Source organism: Varroa jacobsoni, unplaced genomic scaffold, assembly GCF_002532875.2.
Source record: "Varroa jacobsoni isolate VJ856 unplaced genomic scaffold, vjacob_1.0 contig00133, whole genome shotgun sequence".
NCBI classification, from domain to species: Eukaryota; Metazoa; Arthropoda; class Arachnida; order Mesostigmata; family Varroidae; genus Varroa; species Varroa jacobsoni.
Window position 1 is genome coordinate 96,529 of NW_019214416.1, and position 24,730 is coordinate 121,258.

At 40.6% G+C, this 24,730-nt stretch overlaps 2 long non-coding RNA genes across 4 annotated transcripts; one reads left to right on the forward strand and one right to left on the reverse strand.

The window, feature by feature from the left end:
* Positions 1-93: 93 nt before the first annotated feature.
* On the reverse strand, positions 94-18,356 carry LOC111270831 (uncharacterized). 3 transcript variants are annotated; one of them, XR_015315094.1, is made up of 5 exons: positions 16,971-18,356; positions 4,857-5,281; positions 3,095-3,650; positions 2,241-2,301; positions 94-1,336 (listed from the first exon to the last, which is right to left on the reverse strand). It is a non-coding gene; the product is annotated as an uncharacterized LOC111270831 (long non-coding RNA). The 3 variants fall into 3 exon arrangements; XR_002686495.2 differs by lacking the exon at positions 4,857-5,281 and adding an exon at positions 12,956-13,182; XR_002686496.2 differs by lacking the exon at positions 4,857-5,281.
* A 223-nt stretch (positions 18,357-18,579) lies between these two features.
* On the forward strand, positions 18,580-23,234 carry LOC111270834 (uncharacterized). Its single transcript, XR_002686499.2, has 3 exons — positions 18,580-18,816; positions 20,722-20,872; positions 22,840-23,234. It is a non-coding gene; the product is annotated as an uncharacterized LOC111270834 (long non-coding RNA).
* Positions 23,235-24,730: the final 1,496 nt, after the last annotated feature.

Sequence of the window (24,730 nt, forward strand, 5' to 3'; positions counted from 1 at the left end):
TGTAATGGGACTCTAACCGTCAAAAGAAACGTCAGTGAGAATATGGCTTTCATCAACCGCCGTGAACTCCTTGCACAGCGAGCAGGCGGTTAGTGACTAGTGAAACTGAGATTGTATTTCTTACCCAACCTGTTTCAATAATATGAAAAACGTGCGCAATACTTTGTAGTCTATAGCTACTTCGTGAGAGAATCTGTGTCGCTTACTGTTACAAAGTTCCATGTTTCTTTTCAAAAATTGATTACAGAACTCTTGGTTTGTCAGCTTATTCTTACGAATGGCAGCCTTATTCTGTGCCCTTATCCGGATCCTACAGTTACAAAGATCTTCTGTACGGCTAGGGACTGCATTTTGCATGGCTAAGTAATAGCATGTAAGCGCAGGTAATTATCCTGCTTTCTCACTCTGTTCGTCGTGCTTTGTCTGACCGTTTTGAGTGATTGCCCTGTGATCTATGCCTACGTCGTCTAACGATGGAAACGGTGCTCTGCCTTACTCTGTCTTTAGCTGCTTAACAGAAAATGGTGCTGTATATCTTCACAGGACATAGTGCAAGCAAACTTTGGCCCCATTTTTCGGCCTAAATTTACATGTAAGATGGAAAGCCCTCACTAGTCATTGTAAAAGTGACTTACAATACAACTTAGGAAAAAGTTTAAGGGCTTAATCAAGGTATGTTGAACTGAAAAAGTTTAAACCATCTCCATGGGAACAATAGACCATCTTCTAAGCCAACCGACAGTACAGCTTCTTGGTGTGTCAATTATGTTGATCAAAACGTATTCTTAATAAATTAATCTGAGGAAAGATAGCAGTTCTTTGAAATTAGCAAGTATATTTCTTTCAAAAATAGCTATACAAAAAATAGTGACAATAGGCAAAACACGCAACTATTTCATGTACGCAGTCAGTAAACGTAAAAGTTAGCTATTACGATGTTCGATCTCAGGTGAACGTGTGCAGTGTGGACTATTGACAATCGCTGACGGGGATGCGTTCATTTATTTCACTTTTCTCTGACCAAGCTTTGCTAACGGTTCGAAGTGCTATTTGGCCAACGGCGTAGTTGAGGAATACGGTGTGCGAACTGGGTTCTTAAACGTTTGACGCTGCTGCTGCAGCCAGCGTCGTTATGTTTTTGAACTCTTCAGACAGTCAATAAATGGCTATTGAAGTGATACTCCTTGAAATGACCGCTCAGTTCTTCTGAGTGATGTGCAAAATTTAACATCATGAAGCGACGAAGATGAGGGCTCACTACATCGTCAGATCGCATAATAGACTGTCCTCAGCTGCGATCGTCGAGATGTCAGAAATCATTGTGACTTTTCTGCATCTGAAACCGTTTCAAACGCAAGGGTCTCCCTAAGCAAGATATAGAATTTCTATCTCTGGACGCAGATATAAGGCTTAACTTTCAAAGTGTTAGTATTCGAATCGTGACGGTATTCGACCCGCCAGCAGCAGCATGTCATGCACTTGACGACTGCGTTAGAGTCTACCATTTGCTTATGGTGCAAACAGCCTCGTCATTGGTCGAAAGTTTTAATTCTAACTAAGCACCCTAGTTTGCAGGCCATTACTGCATAGTGTCGATATCACGTTCTCAGACGTAAACCATCGCGAAAGCTGCTAGCTCTTGATTCACATTTTATTCATGTCACTATCAAACCCGTAAGTACTCGATCTAAGTGTTACCACCGGCAGCCATCTACGGAGGAGTAGTTAAGCGCTGCCGGGAAAAACGGCAAAAAAATGTATGTCCCAAAGAGCCCCCAGAAATGCTTGGCTGACATTAGCTGAAATTATGACAGCATCGTTAACGAGAGTATTGTCTTGTGTACGGGCGAAGCAAGACAGGAATATATGATTATTGATCAAAGAAACTTCTTGCTGAAGTACTAGCACGTTCATCTCTAGGTGTCGATGCGGCACAACAGCGCAAGACTCGCGACCTCAAATTGTTATAGTAAACTTTCGAGCCATAATAATTCGACAGACATAAGTGACATTCCGTAAATCAAAAGCCCTTATTATTTTAGTACATTAGTGTAGATTAAGAGTGCTCAGTCCTTCTTCAGATCCAAACGAGAAAAGACCGCTGAACTTGATTGTTTTATTTTTATAGTCAGGTCGTCCAGTAGACACGCCCAAAATTGACATGCATCGTGGAGGGGAAGCTTGGCAACGCACTAAGGTAGCAAATTGTGTTTGAGAAATATACATACATATCTACTTACGTCTGGCGCAGCCTGTCCTCACCGTCGTCTTATCTGCGCCGATGAAGTCGTTGATCTAACACTGAAAAGCCATACGAGTAGCTTTGTTTACAGATAATTCGAATACTAACGATTGCTTTGGCGTTAGACATGTCCTAGACGCACACAGACAATACAGGCCATGTTCAGGCCATTATTGAAGGTTTACTTGTTTGCTCCCTGTGCTATTGTATTTGAATGTGTGTATAATGGTGTATTCGCCGCAGGCAATGTCGAAATTTATTATATATATAGATAATAAATGTATATAAGTTCGCGTGCGTCAGCAACTACGCGCCTGACAATGTGGCGGGTTTCGTCATTGACACTGCTTAGTGTTCATACCTATAGGAAGCCGCCTGAGAAACAGCCGTGGCAGGTAACAATCACCTCCATGGCATAAATTAAGCTATATGGAAAACAGAAGAGCTCAACACGAACCGATTCATCAGTGTGAGAAAATGGCGGTCCACTGAGAAATTGATTAAAGGCAAAGATAAGTTTTTGTGTCTAACAACAAATGATTCCAGTGCGACGCCCCATTGTCCTTTATCAAAGGCGTGTAGACGCAGCGTAAACGAACCGCGTAAATAAATCACTAGAAATGAGCCAACGATATGATAATAGCTATATTGGGAAGTGACGCATTTACTTGGCAACGAACAAATTTTTGTATCATATTGGCTCTTTGTCGCCGTTCATAACCAAAAAGTGAACCTAGCTGGTTGCAGGAATATTTGAATTCTGCCTTTGAGTTTCGTTCAGGCAGGCAAAGGAAGGCATTAATTGGGCGACCTATTGAATCAACGAGGGCATCAAAATTACAATATGCAAACCTTTGATGCTCCTTCAGACGTGGCCCTCTCTAGTCGTTTCCTCTTCAGATTGTCGTCGTAGCCCCGATACATGGATCGCTCGTAAACTACGTAAAGTATTGATCAATCGTTGGGCAGAAACGCATTCGTTGGTCGACTCGGTACGAGATTTCTACCGAACTAGCTAGTATATTGTTCTCGAAAACTTCCTCAGTTATTCTGGCCGAACGAACAAAAAAATCCGAAACTGAATTATGACTCTTTGCCGCCCAGCCGAATTTGAGAAAGCCTACAAATGTTCTTTAGGTACTACGAAGGTCTCAACAGGCAGCACCCGATGAGCTCGGATATTCTCAAGCGAAATTCAAGACTTGTTAGTCTAAACTGAACAGTTAAAACCCGAAGTGGGACCGTCAATTGAAGATGGATGCCCGGTGATTTTCGGTTCAATCTGCTTCCTGCGGATGGACGGACGTGCTACATCTCATGAGATTACTGGCGTTTCCGTCGCTGAACCATGTCACTATATAACGCATGTCCAGATCACGTCACCGACATTACGATGACTGCTAAATCCCTAGAACGAATGATATTAGAAGGTTACAAAGGGATACTATCGACTATCAAAAATATAACATATTCAAACCTCTATATAAACCTATATATAAACTATATATATAGTTGTGGGTAGACTAACTTCTAAGCATCCATGAGACACTTTAAAGGTGATTCTTACTACCAAAAATATTTTTAAAAAATAGTAATAATAACAGGCGTGTTGAATCCACTTTTAGATAGGCTAATTCGCAATGTGTCAAAGGGTAACGTATGCCAAATTTAAATTAAGAAGATAACTTGAAGTCTAGTTGAAGGGAACTTACTGGCTACTGTTAACGCCGCTTGGGACTCCTATTATTGCACTCAGACTACCAGGCCAGGCTTATACCTTTGCATCTGTTAACTATATCGCTACCTGTCATTGATATTCACCGTGATAGCCGTATATATTGACGTATAGAAAATTGTGTTCGACCCATGCTTGCCTATTACTTTCTACAGTCTACATTCAAAATGGGCCAAGTTCGTATTTTGTGTGAAATCATAATTCATCTTCATCTGTACTGAAGCTTTATCATTGTGGTTGTCATGTTTGCTACTTTAGAATTATTCTTTTATGACACTTTGCTCGAGAAGGAGACCAATTGAAAAGCCCACAAGACAACAGGTTTCGGTGCTTTCACAAGAAGTTTTTAAGGAACCTAATTGAGAGAAGCCTATGATAGAATTGAACTAGCTTTCTATTGTTCTATAGGAATATTTCGCTCCAGATTACGCTTGCTCACTGCAGCGTTTGTGTCCGGCGACGAGTACTTCACTGGTGTTCATCAATAGATAAGGTGATCCCACGACGTAACCCAAAAAGCGCACTAAATGAGACTAGCATTTTCGGGCACTTACTCGAGCTTATTCATACGGCGGCAGTGTAAGAAGGATTTATGAAAATTACTCAGCAATCCAAGTAATATCTATGTAGATAATTTTGCTCGAAACAGCTTGTCATTGGCAACCGTTTATCAAACGATTAGTCATTCCTACTGGGGATATATTAGCGTCACCTTAATTTGTGACAACTAAACGAAGAAGTAATTCTAATGCTACGGCACAGTATATGTGGGCAAAATATTCAGCACATATGTACCAGACACAGAAACATTATTACACCAAAAAAGCATGTACATCACATATGCCTTTTTATTGCGCAACTATTAGGGTCTACCCTTACCTCTTTCTGAATTGGCCGGTTCTGATGGGTTCGATTCTGTGGCAAGATGTGCAAGTTTCACCAACACAAACGTTTACGCGACGAGTCCCGCGACAATGACCGAGAAATCTGTTATCTGTCGGACTATTGCACAGGAGGTGGACGAGCTTAAATCACGATTGCCAGGCGAAGGCTTGGCTGACGCACAAGCTGCCTAACTCCCAGCATCTTTGAATCGGAATTATGGTCGTGGAAACAAATGCTAATTTGCATGTCATCAGAAAGAAAACGTTACCACCAATGATTTAAAAGAGCCTTCTCCTTAGACATCCCTTCCTCCGGGGTGGGTAATAGTTGACAATTGATGGAGGAGGTTGGTCCGAAATCAGTCATTGGCTGACTGCACCAGGAACGCCGCAGTCGAAGTGCCACTGGAGCAGCGACAGCTTATCATTCGAAGGCACATAGGCAGGACAGACCGTAAGAATGTAAACAAGGAAAAATGGAGTAGCGAGAAATACACCCATCAAACCACTCGAAGGTTGCTTAAAAATAAGGGTTCAGGCAGGGAACAAGCAAACGTTCGCTTGGAAAATGTCACCGAACTGTTTGCCATAGATGGTCATTTTGACCAGCGGCCGCAGCTGGCGGGGCGGACCAGTGTTGTTTGAAATGAGGCGTCCATCTCGTAACGCTCGATTTGTGTCAAAGAAATCTTTAAAGAGGGTCGTCTCATGGTGATGTAAATGCTTCAGCTTTCGTTTTGAGCTTCGCTCAAGAAGCTGTTATTCTGAGTGATCGATAAATAGGAAGGCTAGTATTGATGCTCTTCTTATAAAATTATAGCGTATATATACATACAGCTTATTGTTTACAGTATATGAATGTCTCTCGAACACTCAGAAGATAAAGCAGTAATTTATTTGCTATGGACCCAATGGTGTATTAATTGTCACATCAGTGTAAAAGGGTAATTATCTAGCTTTTCTCATGAATGATTACGATAATTTGTCCATCAGGTGGGTCGCGTGTTCAGGCCGTCTAAGTAACAGAAAATACCTGGATTGATTTAGCCGTAATTGATGCGATCCTTCTTGAGATTTGTTTCTTGAATCTATCACCGGTATTTTTACTATTTCTCTAAAAAGCACCTAAAAGTAAATTACTTTGTACAAAGTGCTTAGTTACTTATCAAAGGACGTTACTTTACAGGATTTCTACTACTAAGAGTACTACTTAGTTTTAAAGGCAGATATGGCTGCAGATTGAACGAGGTTTAATGCGGCCTCGAGAAATGGCTTCCGTCACAGCAACGAAATGTCGACGTTGGTTAGGTAATAAGAAGAGGTTAATCGTATCGCGTCGATGAGCACCTACACAATAGGAGATGGTCTCATTCTGATTACGGCTGCCTGGGTTGTCTACTGTCTTTGCATAAGGGCTAGCTGCATGCTAATCTGATGCCGGTGACAGACCTGCACGTTTTAGCTCTGCCCTGCAGAAATTACTGCAAAATGTCCAAAAGTAGAAATGCTAAAAGGTTTTCGAGTAACATTATAGACGACAGGACCCTCTTACCAATGAGAGAAGGTTAAATGGATGATTTAGCCAAATTATCTGGCGGGTCCATCGTTCTGCTTCCGAGTTCAGAAAAACAACATGAGACATAAACGGTAACGAAAGCGAAGTAATTATAAGACATGGATTACCTCTTTAAGACAAGTAGATGCACGCGCGAACGTGTAGTTAGAATATGGTACGGTGACACGGAATCAATCTACAGTATAAGCCCGAAAAAAGTATACAGTAAGCTAAAACTCAGACTCCTCAAACCACCTCTGGAACGAAGTACAGATCTAGGTCAGCAAGGCGGTCGATCTATCGTCCGTGCAGCACTAGAAGCAACCTCTTAAAGTCAAACGAGGCAAAATGAGATATCTGCAGGCATCACTACCGTAAACCAATATTAACAGTCACGGAACATAGCTGCTTCCATCATTTCGAGGCGCGGCACGTGTGCTTTTATCATTATAGTGGTGTTTGCAGGTGGAAACCGTACGCATTTGCATATGGCAAATATGGAAGCGTATAGGCAACTATCACACTACAGGACCGGCTTTATACAACTCCGGCTAGCGACTCTGCCTGGCAAACGCGAGTCCGTAGGATAGGAAAAAAAAAGCTCTGACATGCAGCCAACTAAGAGCAGTATGCCATTCCAGCTGTCTCATTTCTCTAACAGAGCAAAGAAGAAAAAGAAGATTACTGCCTTCCATTTTGCTAATAAGCAGCCTCGTATAGCCATCCCTATTTTCTATGAGAGGTAATCGTGCACTCACGCGCAAAAGGAGCTTACTGTATGCATGATTGAGATTACAGCAGTGGAAGAGGAGCTAAGAGGAGGGAATAGAATACATCGCTTTCGTCTCCAAAGTTCGAAGTATAGTTTGCTGAAAACTGGAGATAGGTTAAAGAAGTTCTGCTTACAATTGCTGCTAGTGACCTCCTAAACTTCGTCGCTGTAAAGTTTAGCGAAACAAAAAAAGCTGGCTGTAATAAATACAACCAATGCACTCGCCGATAATGAAGCCGCGTGAAACACACAAGCCAGAAGCGTTCTTGGATCTAAACGTGAATTTAGAGGAAACAGTCTGGATTAATGCCGGCGTGAAAAACGTTGGCATTCTAATCTCGGCAGGAGGTATGAAGCACTGACAATATCCTTTTTGGTTTCTGTGCAATTTACGGAATCTAAATGGTTCGTATAAATTTTTTATAAATCACTCTTGGCAAAGGAACTTTTGCAATCCGTTCATTGCAGAAGTATGGTTCACAAGTGTAGCTCAGCAGCACGTGAGAACCACACAGTTTTTGCCATACTTAATTTCGATCCCCTAAACACCAGTAGCGACGACTTTATTACTGCCCTATGACATAATTTTACGAGCGCGGTGGTCGCAATAAAATGGTAAGCGAGATCCCGCCTATCTAAGTTTAAGCAAGATGGCAACTTTTATTATCCAACGTTGCGATACTGGATATAAGAAATGAACATTAGACTCGTTGTCTTTTCGTAGGTAAACAACTCGAATCAAAAGGCTTTAGATACATGTACTTGCTTAGTACATGTACTTGTTCAGATCTTGTCCGATATCACAGCCCACAGCCGAAAAAACTTTTTATACTTGGAGGTTAGGGTGTCTCACTTTTTGCTCGAGAAGGGAAAAATGGAAAGATCGATATCATACGAGATGGAAGGAGCTAACTTTCCTTCAATAGAACTCACTGATTGATGCTATTAACAAGTGTTCGGCGCCCGCGTAGCGCGAGTGGGCTTCATGAAAGAGAACGTAACCAACATTAGTGAGTCATCCCAGAAATAAACAATGTATTGTGCTCACCGTCATAATCAGGTACTGCCTTTACCAATCCTACAACCTTATCGTTCGCACAAAAAGATAATCAGATTAGATAATTATACGTTTAATATTAATCGCTTGTTACCAATTTAAAGATTCGCAGCCGCCAAAGCAAGCTCATAGTCAATAATGGCTAAATGTTTCGAGTTTTACGTCTGGCATTGCCGTTAAGCATTCCATATGATACGCAATTAAGTGTGTCTACGTCAGGAGCCGAACCTAGGCCATTAGGCGGCTTTAGAAGATGTTATTTCCTGAACTATCACAGGACGGTATAGAACTTCGCTAGTCGATTAATTCAGTCTAAATGCATGTTATAGCGGTAGCAATGGCAGAGCGTCCGTACAAGACAGACCCGGTAAATTACACTAAGAAGAAATTAGCGGGTCTCTTCCAGTCATCTAGATACACTATAATAACACAGCTTATGAACTCTACGTTGTGAGTCAGAGCTTTACCAGTCAGTAAAAACTGTGATCATGCAGACGAAACATTTCGAACGATTCTTCCTGTATGAAAATCAACGTGTAGAACAAGGCTCATTAAAAAAAAACATTGTCACACCGCTTTTTTCCTGAAAATTCTTATCACAACCTTCTAAGCTTCACCGTATTAGTCATATTAATTATGACACGGAAGACTTTTGTTCAATTTGTACAAGGCCGTGAGAGTAATAACCGATTGCGGAATATTTGAAGGCGTTTGCTCGACCAACGTTCTCGAGGATGTTATCGTAATGTTTGAGGTTCGATGGTCCGACAAAATGGATGGGCCTCATTTAAGATGAGCAAACGTTCTTTTATTTATGCACATATATTGTGTGCTGTGAAGCCTGTGTCGATTTGGCTCGTATTGAAATATTCACATAAACACAGAAAAAGAATGTTTATATACACAATTTTTTTGTCTAGTAACTCGTGATTACTTATTCCGGTTAGATTTTAGATTACTGGATCGCATTTTTGGCTGAAACTCATTGAAGGCCCCAAAAAAAAAATGTTCAGTCGCTGTATCACTTGTCACGATTGAGTCTCTACATTTTTGACGGTATTGGATGATGTTTTCTTACTGTATCGCATTTCAAAAAAAAACCCCCGTACCCAGACAATTCCTGGCGGAATAGCAGTATTATCACCTCGACCAACTGTCACGTCAGTCACTGACAGTTTTACATTGGATATTTGCCTGCTGATGATTCAGTAAATAAATTCGTGGTTGAGAGAAAGCGTCAAATTGCGACACGAACGGGATGTGGAACGTCATTTCACCAGGTCCAAGTGACTGCTTCGCGTCGTCAGTCATATTTTAAAAGTTGGCGGTAGCTCAGTCTCCAATACGTTTTGTCGCCTGCTACCAAAAGCCTATGCCCCGGCCCCTTTCCGGTAACGGCTGCCCATTTTACAATAAGCAATAAGCACGGCAGCAAGGATGAGGACGTTGTGAGATTTCTTGTTTGTTTTTATGCTCTGTGTTCACTTCTGATTTGTAGGACAAATTTACTTTAGTAAAAAAGGATTACAGCTCACTGCTGGATGTATCTGTTCCAGTGTATACTAGAGGTCTAATTTGTTTTATTGAACGACAGTACGGAAAGAAAGGCGTACCTATGCCGTGCATTGAATAAGCAATAACTTTAACTTCATGTAACATTCATTACAACAGCGAAACAACTTCCGAAGAATAACAGTAAGGCTAAACTGAATACGTTCGACTGGATACAGCTAGGGCGTATTCGCTGGACTGACGCGCTCTTTTAGTCAACGTCCGACAAAACGGAGCTTTTATGGACATAATTTTGCTTAACACTAAGTTGAAACTTTATTAAGTAAATGCTTAGGAAACAGGAATTTATTGAAATGAAATGCTAACACCAATTTTTTGCGTTCTATCTTTTCTCTTCGTTGCAGTTTTCTTAATATGTGCCGAATTTTTACAACCTAGGTCAATATGAAGGAAAGGAGTCGGTCTTTTAAACACATTTGGCCTCCTAAACAGTATCAGATGTTAAACGAAACACTGAACACATGTCGATGTTCAGCTGAAAAATTAGAAAATTTCTCTACTGCGAACCTCCTGAATAACAGCTCATATTATAAACAGATAATAGGCAATTATCTCGAGGCCAATGAAAACGAAAGACGGAAGCCAAACACAGAGCAGAATCCAACACCCGAAAGAATCATGATCGTGACAAAACTCCTACCTCAAAGCCTATTACTTCATCGGATTGCAATTATAATGTAAGTTGTTTCGGTGACACTCGTGCTCAGTTCGCGTCAACATCGGGGGTAGACATCTGTCATAATTCAGATCAAACTCAGCAGCTTCGCACCGCATTCGTCCATATGTGTTGTATGTTCATCATAGCATCATTACCTGCGGTTTTTTCCATTTTATAAAAATCACACCCCTACATGTAAATTTTTCATGTGGATTGCAGTTTTTTTAATAGGATAACGCTATACGCCTTTGCATCAATAAGAAGGAAAACAATGGAAAGCATCTATCCAAAGCAATGTACTTTGTATGACAGCATTCGTGTTATTGGCAGACGTGCGGACATACGTTTCCATGAAAGTTTACTTGGTAACGTATTTTCCTGGTAGTTTTAGAGATTGTTGTAGTTTAGGCTCTTAGACACACTTCCATTTCGTGCTGGGAGCCAGCCGTCGGGAATGCTTAACGGCAATACCGGATGTAAAACTCGAAACGTAGGGACGGTGATGCGTTATTGCGCGCAACTCAACCTGCTGAAGCAATTAAAAAATTTGGAAATTCGTGAATACATATAAGCATATATAAATCATATACGAGAGAAAACATATGTACACGTTATAATGTGCTTTTTTCGTGTATGATAGTAAATCGAAAGAAAATTAGTACAGTAGAGTTTCGCAGCATCCATCAGCTGGCCAGGCAGTCAGCTAACTTCGGGATCACCGTCTATCGTTGATCGAATACCAGATATGGGCCAACGCATCGGTTGTAGTTAAAATGCTGACTGTTCTAGTTTTAGGGTAAATCAGGCCAAAAAAATTTAACGCCGAAAAAGAAAAGGCATCTTACTCGCTGCTTGCCACTGGTACAACCCTCCACTAAAATGTTAATTCTAACATGACCATTTTTCATCGATATATATCGATGGCAGCTACATATATATAGAGAATTAGATAACTAATAATTTTCTGCATTTCTTAAAAAAGTCGGGATGAATTATTGCGAACTAATCCTGATTAATTATTAATAAGTTTAACTTTAAGTCTTTAGTCGTAAGTCATGGACATTTATTATAGCATACCACCGGGCAGAGGTAGAATTGGCCGATAATCAGTAAGCGTAATTATAAAGTGGACGCAAATGGAACGTAGGTCTTATGTCTAGTAAATGCACGCAATCACCACCTACACGAGCGGTCCTTTTAAAAACAAATTAGATAAATTAAGGGGGCACTTCCATTTGAAACAACATGTTAAGATATCTCAAACAGGATGGATATTCAATCAAATTGTGCTCTTATTCGGCTTGGCCTAACTCCTCCTATATCATTATTGTCATGTACGTAAGGAACCTATTTTACTTTGAAACAGCGATGAATCTCTATGTCAGTTCTCATGCTGAGCCTACCTAGGAACTACACCAGTTTATGTCCAACAGCTAATTGTCGTATTTGGACGATAAATAATCCGTCACTAACCCGCGCGTCCGGGCATTACCCCCCACTGATGCTGTACCTTTTGGGCACACTTGCTTTTAATTCAAACATTTTCATTTTTAGATTACCTCTCGGATTCGAACGCAAGATGGCAATATTGTTGTCCATAATAGAGAGCATTAGTCGACAAGTACAATAACATCAATTATGAAGTCATCGTCCGCCTCACACAATCATCAATAACAAGTTTTTAATAACCTGAAACGTGTTAGTGCTGAAGTAGCCGTCTGCGCTTTAGTAAACGAGACTCACGGCGATGACATATTAGACGCATGGAAAAGCTTTCCCGGGAAGCTAAGGCAATCGAAAGCAGACGCGTGACTCGCTCAACGACAACTAGAAACGGTCTATCATGCTTAATCAATACTGTTTGTACTGCCACCGCTTAAGAAACCTCATCGTTTTCAAATCCGCTACTAACACGAGTGTGGGGTACATATTTTTCAGGCAGTATTATGCCGACCATAGTGTGAAGTCGTGAGACTATATCAGAGAAGATCAAAAGCAGTGTGAGCGAGCAATCATTAATCTCAATGAACGTGTTCGTTATTTTCTGAGAATTTAATCGGTTACCGTGGCCGATATAGTACGAGCTGGTCGTTAGCATGTTCAGTGCCCATACGATTCACTAGCTAGGTAATGGTTCCGTTACTCTACTCATGTTTAGATCTTAGCAGGAGGTCTCTTGCCCTCTACAAAAGGAACTATCCTCTGCTGCGAGTGGTTTGGCAGCCGTCACTCTAGCAACAATATATTTTTTGATGCGGTTTTTCATTACCCCCTCTAGCTAATTCCGTCTAAACGATTCTGCAGTCATAAAAACGCGGCCATTATGGTCTACATCCATTGTTTGTACTTGAGATGGACGCTAGACACCACTGCGTTACTTTGTATCCGAATGAAACTACCCTACTCGAACTTGTTGTTTGACGCGCATTATATAGATGCATCGATGGGCTGAAGAGGCAGACTTCATTTTATGTACTTACAGTAGATATTCGCATATTTCATGTAGCTAGCTCGCTCGCTCGCTCGTAGCATTTGGTGTTTGAGATGGAGATAAAAGACGTGTAGGGAGTGATCTCATTGCCTGCTGTCGTTCGCCCAGCTGTAGGACTAGTTCGTTCAATGACACAATGAATGCGGGGGAAATGCGTGTTCCTTCATACAGGATTTTTGTGTTAACCAATTTACTCGATAGGTCAGTCGCTTGCTCCTGTAATTGAATGTTTGAGTGGAGAAAAATTACTAGCCATTCATAGACTTTTTGCGTTTAATAGCACTAAGATCTGGGTTATTGGCTTTCGCTTTACGACTGGCAGTGTTATCAATGCATGGCATGCTGTATGATGTTTTTCCTCTCTTCTGTGGCCCGGGGTACCCTGCAACGAACAACGAACTTCAAAGTTTCAAACCAGCATGAGGATTAACTGCGGTGAATATTCATAAAGTGCGTCACTGTCCGTATCGGTGTAAAAGTTTCACGTCCAATGCACACTTCACCCTAGACGTTACAAAATCAAAAGGTAACCTATTTCATCACAGTGTAATACAAATGGGTTTCTACGTCAGTTATTGATCGGTGTCGTGGAAAGACTCAAGGTTTGACTGTTTGACTAACAGAATCGTGGCAAAAAATTTAAAGCCGTATCTTTATATTCCGTCCAGGATACAATGAAGTATCTATTCGGACCAGAAAAAAACAATTCGATTTTACGTTTCTGAAAAATTCCTAATTTTTGTGAAGTTTTTCCAGAAAATCGTGACCAATGACGATTGTCAATCAGACAATAACAAATCATTGCGTATAAAACACCGCTGTGTATGCGGTTTATATAGTGCACACGCTCGCGCGCAAGATACTGTCATCGTTTATGCCGTCACTCGTTAAATATTTTTGCGAATTCTTGGTGACCTCTGCTTCTATTCATCGCTATATGTGGCCTCGTATGAGCTTTTTCTAACTAACAATATTCCATTCACGTGCCCTAGGAACTTACATGTGATATCCTTAGCTTTTTCGCTCCTGACCGGCAGTTGAAAGTTAAAGTTGTTAACTTTGGTTTTGGCTTAGTTCGTTTACCAACAACGGCTTCCCAGTGAAATACGCATACCTATTCAGCCCATTTCTGTGATCTGTGGTGACCCTAGATTTTTGCTCAGATTGAAAAATGGGGTTTCATCAGCATAGCGTGCTATCAGACTTTTTGCTCTGGATTGACTTGACGTAGACCCTTCGGCATACTCTAAGCCATATAAGCTCACACGCATTATCTGATTCGAAAGAAACGGATCAGTTCTATATTACCCGAGAGATTAAGATTTTTACCATCCTACGTAATGTATTGGATAAATGACTTAATAGTTGAATGTGGCGGTCTCGAAATTACTCTAGATCGCTATGTTATGCGTAAGCTAGAGCAATACCAAACATTCAGTGGGACGGGGTCAACGATGAGGTGTGCTCCGTGGACCCATCATATATGATTAAAGAAAAGGACATGGAAAAAATAGTCTTTCAATAAAAGTGACTTAGTTAAGGCTTCCGTGCATCTTCTCTGTTGAGACGTACCATTTGGTACGGTAACCTTTGAATCATATGTTTTTACAAACAGCGATAACACGCTAGCTCCGCTTGTGATATGTTTTTACAAACAGCGATGACACGCTAGCTCCGCTTGTGAAATTTAATTTCGCATCGTACATCAAAGGCAACAGTGATACGCCAGTATGTTTGTATTGACATCCATAATTAGACTGAAATATATAGTCTTACGCTAATCGCGGAATAAAAACCCATAATTTACTACGAGTGAAATATAAATCATTATGTTCTTCGTTTGCCCAAAGAAGCTTCCTTAAACGTCGATAAAGCTGTTCTGTATTTCGAGTGTTACGTCCGGCATCACTGTCAGACATTCCATTAGACGGATGGAACGCTTCCTGTGCGAAACCAAGTGTGTCTATGCCCAGATTCGAACCTAAACCACCACGTACGCGTCCCTATGATAAACAAGCATTTACTCTATTGACTAATCTAAGTATCGACATCAACTAGATAATTTCGATGGTAGTGTTAATAACCCCATTCTCCTATGAATCTAGCTTGTTATCACTGTAAATGGCACACATACCCCACCACGCATTATTTCTGCTAACTGCCGTGAAATTTCCCTCCTCGTGAACAATAAGGTGTCTTCCTATGTCCTCTGCTATTTTCGTTAGGACTTTTCGCGGTGCCATTGTTTGCCGCGCATACCGAGGCTAGAGATGATTCACGAAACGCCATGAAATTACTTGATTTATTCTTAGAAACGGTGAAATATTCATGTGTCGGAGGACGAATCGACCGATATACTTGTCAAAGAATTTTGGATTCTGTATATGCTCGATTATTCAATTTTCAGCTCGGCTAGAGCTTTTCGAAAACGTCGTTTTAAAAATAAAACTTTGCGAAGTCGACCACTTGGTTTTTGCCTTTGAGAGGCAACACATTGAAGCATAAGTAAAATAACGCTAAATATGCGGAGTCCCGCAACCTCGTGACTCGGGGAACAGATTGAAAGTTCTCACTCGCGGAAAGTCGAACCGGAAGCAGCAAAGAAGACGATGGTGTGTACGGCTGGCTGGTCGATCTCTGCCTTCCTATACCCTTCACTGTGCCGTCTGCTCTCTGCGGTAGCGTCGTGTTTGCATGCATCCCTTCACGCGGCATTTACCTCGTTTCAGGTGGCAGATTCTTCTGCAGAAACGTATCGCCAGACCAGCGTTGCGCACGTCGCTCATTGTAACTGTATTATGGCAGCTCTTTCAAAGTAAAGACCGGAGCCAACAGAATAAAAATGGAGGAAGAACGGAGCCTAAGCATCAAGTAACGTTCTCTGGCGTAAATCTTTACCATAGCAGTGAATTCTTGATTCAGAATTCAATAAGGCGCTTATATCGTGCCTGTCTTACGAATGGAGTGGAAAAAATTGTCAGATATACGTGTGCACACTGCTAGGAAGAATATAGGAAAAAGAGCGGAGCTTCAAACAGAAGAACCGATTCGCTTATTTACGATTTTTTTGGGAGCCTAAGCCCGTTACAGCTACATAGACAATAAAACAACCACTTCCGAGTGTACTTGTAAAGTAGATGGTTTTTTACTAATATACATATCGACAATCAATTAAGTCAGTGAAGGTCACATAAGTGCTGATGTATGAAAAATTGTTTAGTTTTGTTGCTTCCAGAAGTGCATAGTAAATAAACATGCGGCTCTGTCTATGTACTGCAAGCCTAACAAATGATCTTGGTATACGCCGTCAATAAACAAGAACGGTGATTGTGGGAAAGCGAGCGTATGTATAGAATGTGATGATGTAATTTCTGTAACTTTTAGAGAGTAGCACGATCTATGCAACGTTCTACCTACATAATCGTAGTACTCTTGGAAGTACAACGATACGAAAGGAACCTTTTCCACCAGGAAGTCATGCTCATATTGCAAATCCCTTGCAAAACATTTTTCGTAGTATGCGCCCCTAAGTACAACCATTTGGCTAAAGTCGCTATTGTTGTTCCGTGTGGATTTCATTGCGAGGCTAAAAAACCTAAGTGAATCCCGCCGGAAGACAAGCAAGGTTTGGGAATGTAGATAGGCAACGCATGCTGATGAATACACTATTATATATAAACTTGCGCAAGATGTGCACTTTGTTTCACGGCCTCTTCTATCTCTTCCTTCGTTCTTCAGCTGATCTCGAACTGTTGCGATCGAGACCCCTGGAAGCAGTCTACAAGCTTTCTACATTCAATACATATGTCAAGTTCAGAAAATCATGCTTAAACAAAAGATATCTTTGCCGGTACGTTGCGTGATACGTCGGGCATACGTGAACGTTGATTAAGCATTCAATAATATTTACGTTGCTAGGCGTACTATTTACAGTATGCAATTTACTAATGCAAAACGAAGACATGTTGCAAACACAGAATTTCAATATAATTTTAGGCACTCACATTGATAATAGACCTGAATCTTGTTTACGTGGGTCCCGTTCCATATTTCGTTTCACTTAAGTATCAGTTGCTTGGGTCTCATTGCGTCCTTTGTTTTTCTCAAATTTGCTTTATCGATTTCCCGACACTTTACCTCACTCGAGTTCTGTTGCACTATACTGCACACATTACATACACATACAAAAGTCAAAGCATCATCAACAGAACTTGTTCGTATAATGAACCAGCTTGGAATCCAGAAGATTGCCCGTAGAGGATCATGTTTTCACTATTTTACTAATGATCACCGTTTTTTATACTGTTCAGTAGTAATAACACACTGTCACTCTCGTTCAAAGTTGAGGTCAGCTACTTTTACTTGTCTACAACTAATCACACGGTCCAAATGTCATGACGATATAATTGAAGGGTATCACGCTATTTGTATTTTTCTATTTTTGGGGTGCGGTATTAGGTGCGGTACAGTGAACCTCCAATGCACGTACGTTCCATAATAAAGCAAGTCGAACAATGCTATGTAATAAACTACTACACAGAGAAAGAATATACACCGCAGCTGCTTGCCTGGCAACGCACCATTCTGCAGTGTCTGATTTTTTTTTCCATCAATTCATTATCGACACATTTTGGATTAGGCTAGTTTCTACTATGAGAGTCGTCATCACCGAAGCATAGAAATCAAACGCCACGCATGCGCAAAACATCAGATAGAGAGTGCGTGATAGCGGTTTACATGGAAAAACGACGATCCACCTGAAACAATTAAATACACCACATGATTTAATTGTTCCAATTTCGTCCAGTCAATTGATCCAGAGAACTATATTCCTGGATGGGCACGGTAGATTCTTGTGTGGCCGAATACAGAGTACAGCTTATTCAATTCATCGAGTATTTGATCTCTTCGAACGAAGAGCTTTTTTAGTTTCCCTTGCGCCCCTTGATTCCGAGGTTTTCTGTCCAATTCTTGAATATGAAAGTTGACGGCCATTAGTTCTTGTTCGAGCCCATTCACGTCGTGCATCATCGTTGTAACAGCGCGATGCAGTGGACCAGACCCGCGATACGTGCATTTTGATCGTCGGGCGATGCGGTAGTTTCGGACGCAGCATGCGCCACTATCGAAACTTACCCGTATGTCTCGATTGTCTGAGCTATCGAGAGTATAGGGCCAAAAACACAGTTCGGGATATCTCTGTTGAAGGCACTTCTTGCCACTGATAAAGCATGGCAAGGGCGTCTGCTGTCTAAATCTGTCATTATAGAGCCAATTGTCGGAGAATCTCTCCATTGGTCACACGTACTCCAGGACAGCGTGATTGACTTTGCTAATCGGCTTACATCTGCCTTAATGTTTTCGACTACTGGGATTGATCAGCGAATTCGCACGATCGTCTTACTTCTGTTTGTATTTATATGTTCCATATGAGCGAGCGATAAAGCTGCATGACATGGACGACTTCAGTTGCAGTAACGCTAGCTTATGTTCAGGACGCTGATTTTACGAATGGTTCTATCGACAGGGGAGCCGTGTACTGTTCTGCCACAGAAAAACAAGAACCAGATGAAATTTCGGTTCGCTCAAATGGGTCGAAGGGTGACTCTCATTACAAAAAGAAAACGACGCATATGATCAATTGAAATTCGGAACACGTACAGTTCAACCGCAGACTAACGGGAGCAAAATAGTATATTATTATCAATTCGCATAAACTTATCGATCGCTTAACTTAATGCTTAAGCTTTTAAACGTATTGCTTAGTTGATACAGCAAATATGGTTTTTTGATCATGCCGATTTCGTTGTATATGCCGAACCTCTATAACGAACAAGTCGCTCTTATAAGGTAAGCTCGATCGACTCAGGCCCTATAAACCTGCCACAGGTCTCGTAACGAAATCACAGTTATGCATCCGTTCGCTATCATTTTTGGGCTTATCGTGTTGAAGTTACATTGTAGTAGTACACCGTTTAATGTGACAATAACTATTCTCGTAAGTTATTAGTTGTATAGTTATTAGTTGTAACAGTCGCAAGTTGTAGCTCATTCACCAATGAGTTTAGATACACCCATGATGTATTACTTTTTTGTTAAATTATTTTGCCATATTGAATACCGTTTAATTGTAGAATAGTTAGATAACGATGTCCATCCAGTCAGGGCCTGCTCAGTGTTTTGCGGAGAATTGCTTTTAAAGGAAGAACTATAGTGGGGCGGTAACGATGGTTTGAAGGAATCTAAGTTGCCGAAGACTCATTGTAGTATCATTAAAAGAGACATAGATGGTGTTAAGTCTAAGCATTGGCAACGATTGCAATGTTCAGTGTAGAACGTGAGTCCTCAAAACTTCGAAGCACGGCACATGTTTGAGGGCCTTGAGTGTGACGAGCTTCGTTTACAACGCGTTATCGTATTCACTAAACTGCTTGAGTCTTTTGAATTAAACTATTATTCCAGATTACGAATAAAACGTTCACTGACCATTATAGACACAATATGGTCTGTTTTCTAAGGTTGTATCAATGAGTGGTAAGTGTCATATTTGTTTAAGCCTTCCGCAAAAACTCAATCCAAAGGCTGTATTATATACGCCGGCTGGTAACAGTCGTTTGACCTACGAGAACTTCTGACAAGCGGGCAGAAACAGACAGCGCAACACTATCCGCTGCTATTTCACTATTATGTCGAACGAAGTCAATCACCAAAGGATATATCAGATCGATTTATGATGGCTTCCGGAAACCCTGCCAGGCGGTCCAATCAGAGAAAATAGGCTGTCATTAGAAAACGTCAGGCGTTAGCAGTAGATGAGGTCGCGGTGGTTCTAAAGTGTGTGTTAGCAAATGTGTCGAGCAACTGCCAACAACCCTGTAGAAATGTACCATGCAAATAGAGAGGAACTGCAATAAGAAAAAAAAGCACGGAATATTGCACATTTTGCTTGAAGCCAGTCGGTGTTTGTAGTTCCGGCTATGACAATCTGTACGCCGGCATCTCCACTTTCGGTGACATGCTTTGCACGGAAGCTATTCGAGAGTACGTTATCTTCCAGTATGTCACGCAATTTGTCCTTGTTTCTACGATTTGTACATTAGATGATATTGTTTTTCACTAAATATTCTACGTGTAGGGGAATATAATAGCTCCATTTAACAGCGATGTATTTTAGTGAGAGATACATCGTAACCAATGTTTTTATTGTACAACAATTGAACGAAATTGAATTTCCAACACTCAATTTCTGTGCTTCAACCCTTCATAACCGAAGAACTGGTGTTATAATTAATTTAGAAGGATCGCTCGTATTCTCACTACTAGAACCAAACATGACAGACATAGTGAGCACTCGGCTATTGACTTGATCTTTACCTACTCAACGCTACATAGTAAAACTAATGTTGGCTCAAAGGTGAGTTAAACAAAAAAAAAAACCCATAACGGGACTGGCATATTGCCTCTCGTACTGTGTGAGGTAGCACGGTCAACATAAACTGTTCAGCACCGCTACGTTAGATGACTAGAAGTGACTCTGTTACATGCCTAGACAGTAGGTCACCATAGGATCGATTTAAGCAAACCGTGAACAAATACTACGATGAACGTTTCGAAGAGTAATTTAGGGAAAGATATAATCCAAAAGAAGGAAAATTGTTTTACTTAGCAAATGCTGACAATGCGTTTTGACGCTAGATCGCAGATGTAAGCTAGTGTTATTCTTCTCTATTTACGAATGATTCTGTTCTACTACAGGAAAGTAATGGGTACTATTCAAATGTTCACGTTACGTATACGTGATCTGACAAGCGGATGATAGCAGATTAGAGTGAGTGCGGCGCTAACTACAACGTCGGATTTCGTCTATCAAATTATTTCGAGCGCTGATTTTGCAGAAACGGTGAAGGTAATTTCGAGCACTATTGTGATTTAGAGCTATCTTTTATAAGGATTACCTATAAATCTACCTAATGATTACATATTTACTTTTAAAAGGTAACGTGACGGTAAGGTAGAAATGATGAAGCTAGGCTTACGTGTGATATCCTGCAGTTTTTTGATATGGATTAAACGCGTAACCTATAAGGCTGCTGCAAGTCAAATGCTGAGCCATCAAAGCAGCAGCTACTTCAAAGCCCTACGAGTTGCAGCTGGCAAGTGAAATAGTGGCCGCTTTGTACTCGCGAGATGAAATAGTACAAATGACAATTTTTACCGCGATTGGGCCGAGGTGTTGTTTGAATGAGAGAAATTAAGATCTCCAAGAGAGGCGGTTTCTGTCTGTAATTGGGTCATTGAAAGTCCCATTCGGATAGAGAAACCCGAAGGGTTCTTTTCATCCCAACTCAAAAATTAAAAAACTTGCGTTCGAATTAATAGTGAGGCTGCGTTGTTATAGTTCTGTAATAGAACGGACTGGAACTTATGGTTACATAGACCAATTTGTAACAAAAAGGGTGCAATCAATCACATGAAACTAACAGCTGATTGATTAAAAACATGCGTAATCGAATCTTTTTAATGCCTAGAATTAGGACTTAGAATGCCTAGAATTAGGAATGGGAGTAATATATGTATGGAAAAAAATTATGGGTCCGCAACATCAAACGTTTGCAAAGCAAACCCATACGTTTGATGTATGTAGGATATTAAAGGAGCTTTATAGCAAGTGGAACATTAGTGCCATTATATTTGGCAGTCCTACGGTGCTACCTTGAACAATGTTTCAACTCTGTCATAAGTTTGCTGCATTGTCCAGTAGATTCGATGCTTCTCTAGTTAGGTTTTCAATTAGGCATATGCGTACATGGCTAGACGTGTATTTTTTTGTACAGTTTGGTACAAAAAAATACCACCATATCATCGATAAGCATCTGAGGTGCATGCTGGGAAAAAGTTACTCCTTCAGATGTGCGCATGCGAAGGTATAGGGAAAATAACAATATCATTAAGAATTAACTATTTGATTATTTCGGCTTAAGTTTTCCGAAAGTAGAAGCTTATTGGAGGCTTAGCAGATGGGTGATATCGGTTAAAAAAGTTGGGGTTTGGTCGCAGGAGTTAGTTTTGAATATCGAGTGAACACCTTACAAACCTTACTAGAAAGTAGCCGATCATTTCAAACTCGGTTCATAAACAGTCAGTATATAACGACCGAAAAGCTATTAAGCAAATTCGTCGCTTTTTCTTTTTTTGTTCAATTTTTTTTAGTATTTAATAAACGATATCGCAAACAAATTACTTATACTCCGAAATGCAATGACTCATCGGGGGCATTTTGAAAGCAGATTTATCCTGTGATATACTTTACGAATAAAATGCCACCATACACGAACTTATTAATTTCTTATTAAGGTTATGGGGCTACGAGGCGTACCCTACAGCTTCCGTAGTAGTGAAGTTTGAGAGAGTTAAACGCTGTGAGGTATCCCAGCCTAAAGGTGTTTACTCTTGATTGATAATTGATCTTGTTAGAGGAACTGTCACAGGCAAAAGCCACAAGTGGATTCAGATTCAGTATGTTGGACCCGCTTGCAAGGGTCTTAATTATCATTGTTAAAGCAACCTTTTATTCTGAGGAGACCGAAAAGATCTATATGGGGCACTCAATAGCTATCTTCAAGGTTCACTGTCTGATTCTACCTCAAAGGTGCACTCACCTTAAAACATTCATTCGCCTAAAGCAGCTCAAAAACGTCGCCGTTACGTAATTTTGGTTAAAGATAAATCAAAGACAAGACGCAGACTAGTCAAATGTGAGGTTTTCATTAGTAATTAATAATACAAAGGTTTCGTCCAATCAATCTAACACTGCCGTAATCACACAGCCGAAACTGTTATAAATTTAATTCTAAAGTCTATGTATTTGCACAGATAAATTAGTAATGAATTCAACGAAGACATCAGGCCCAGTCAGTGCTGAACTCAGGCCTCACCGTTAACCTGCAGCTCCGACCAATCGATAAATATGCGGAATTATAACCCGCAGAATACTACTTCAGGTGAAAGAAGCTAAGAGCTTACGAATAAGATACTCAACGCTTTGGTACTCCGCTATCTGTGTCGTGTATACCGAGCGCTACCGACAGTCGCGAACCTGAATGACAACATAATTGCGCTCAAGGGTAGAAAGGCTGGCACCGCTTGACTAGCTTGGGATCTGGCAAATATTTTACTATGTTGCTGAAACTAGACTGGTCTGAAAAATAAATATCTGCAACCCAAATAAAGGAAAGGGAAGAATTTCCAAAATCCTTGTTAGTAAAATATTTAATAATCTTCATTTGTGCGTACAGCCGAGTTGGCACGCTTTTGAAACCAGTATAGAAAAGCAGTCGTTAGCGGCAGGAGAGCACGGTGCTACGACGCAAACGAAAACCACTATTTGACTGACAGCCACCTTGTTTTAATGTGAAAAAAATGCTCATACATTTTTTTTTTTTTTTTTTTTATTACAAAACGGCTTTTGCATTGCCATTCATGTGGATAACGAGCATAAATAAATGCTGGTGTTCAACAAATTCAAGAGCTAGGGCTTGACTCTTACTATCTTCCTGGAATCTACTAATCTCTACGATCGATCCTGGAAATCTAGAGATTGTTGAAATTGTAGTGAAAAAACCTCTTAGTCTACTTTTATCGGTGTCACACGTTTCAATGAGATAAAAATAAGGTTCGACGGATCGTGTCGCGCCCTTGACCGAAACCAAAATAGTATTTCCACCATAACGAAATTATCCTTACACGAAAGTAGATCATGCCACAACGTGTAAGCATTTTGGATAGCAGATTTATGTATAGAATACACGCTCGTCTCTAAATAGGATTATAATGTAAGCGATGTAGCGTCCAGTGTACGTATTTTGGGAAGACGGCTTTACGGCAGATTTAGCCTTAGACTAGTGCTAGAAAAGATAGTGCGTTTTGTCTTTCTACGGCATCAATCCCATCCGAACGGTTGAAGGTCACATGCAAGCATCATGATCAAAGGCTAATTTATTTACGAGCTGATTATATAGAGAAGGTATCCACATGTCAGTTAATATCTATTATTCGACTGTAATTACACGCATCATCCATACGATGTACCACAGTGATCGACATGCATGAATCTATAAGAAGAGAACAGACAGACAATGGTGTCATTTATGACCGATCTTTTATATCACTATTCACAATAAGGTTTTTCGAACCTTTATATAATAAAGGTCTGTTACCTATTGCTGAGGCATATTATATGCATGGCTACTCTATCAAGGTGTATGAATATAGGCAGCTAATAGTGTACCCATTGATACATAATCTAAAACGTTATATATGTGTTCAATAGGTGGCTGCAAGGTAATATGATAATCTGATTTATTCTTCAGGTCTATTACAAACTCACCAGCAATGAACTTTTGCTATTATAGGTCGACTTTATGTTCATTCATATATATTTATACGTATACCCGTAGAAGAAAAATATAAGGGGGGACTTTCATGAAGTCTCGACGCCGAATGCTTTCTCTATCTCTCCCAACTAACCTCATGCTGTGCAAACCGTACATCGTAAGTTGTGAGTCTACCGCTAACAATGGTTATATCACTAGTATATTCTTGAAAAGTATGCTCGTAGTAATGAACAGAAGCAAGCAGCACGCGGTGTTATATCCTGTCCTTAGCTCTGACAGGGGGTGGCGGGCGTAAGAGGGCTGGAGCCCCTCTTTTCGGACGGAAAGACCGACAGGCAATTAACCTTGGTTGTTGCTTGTGCTACTTCCAT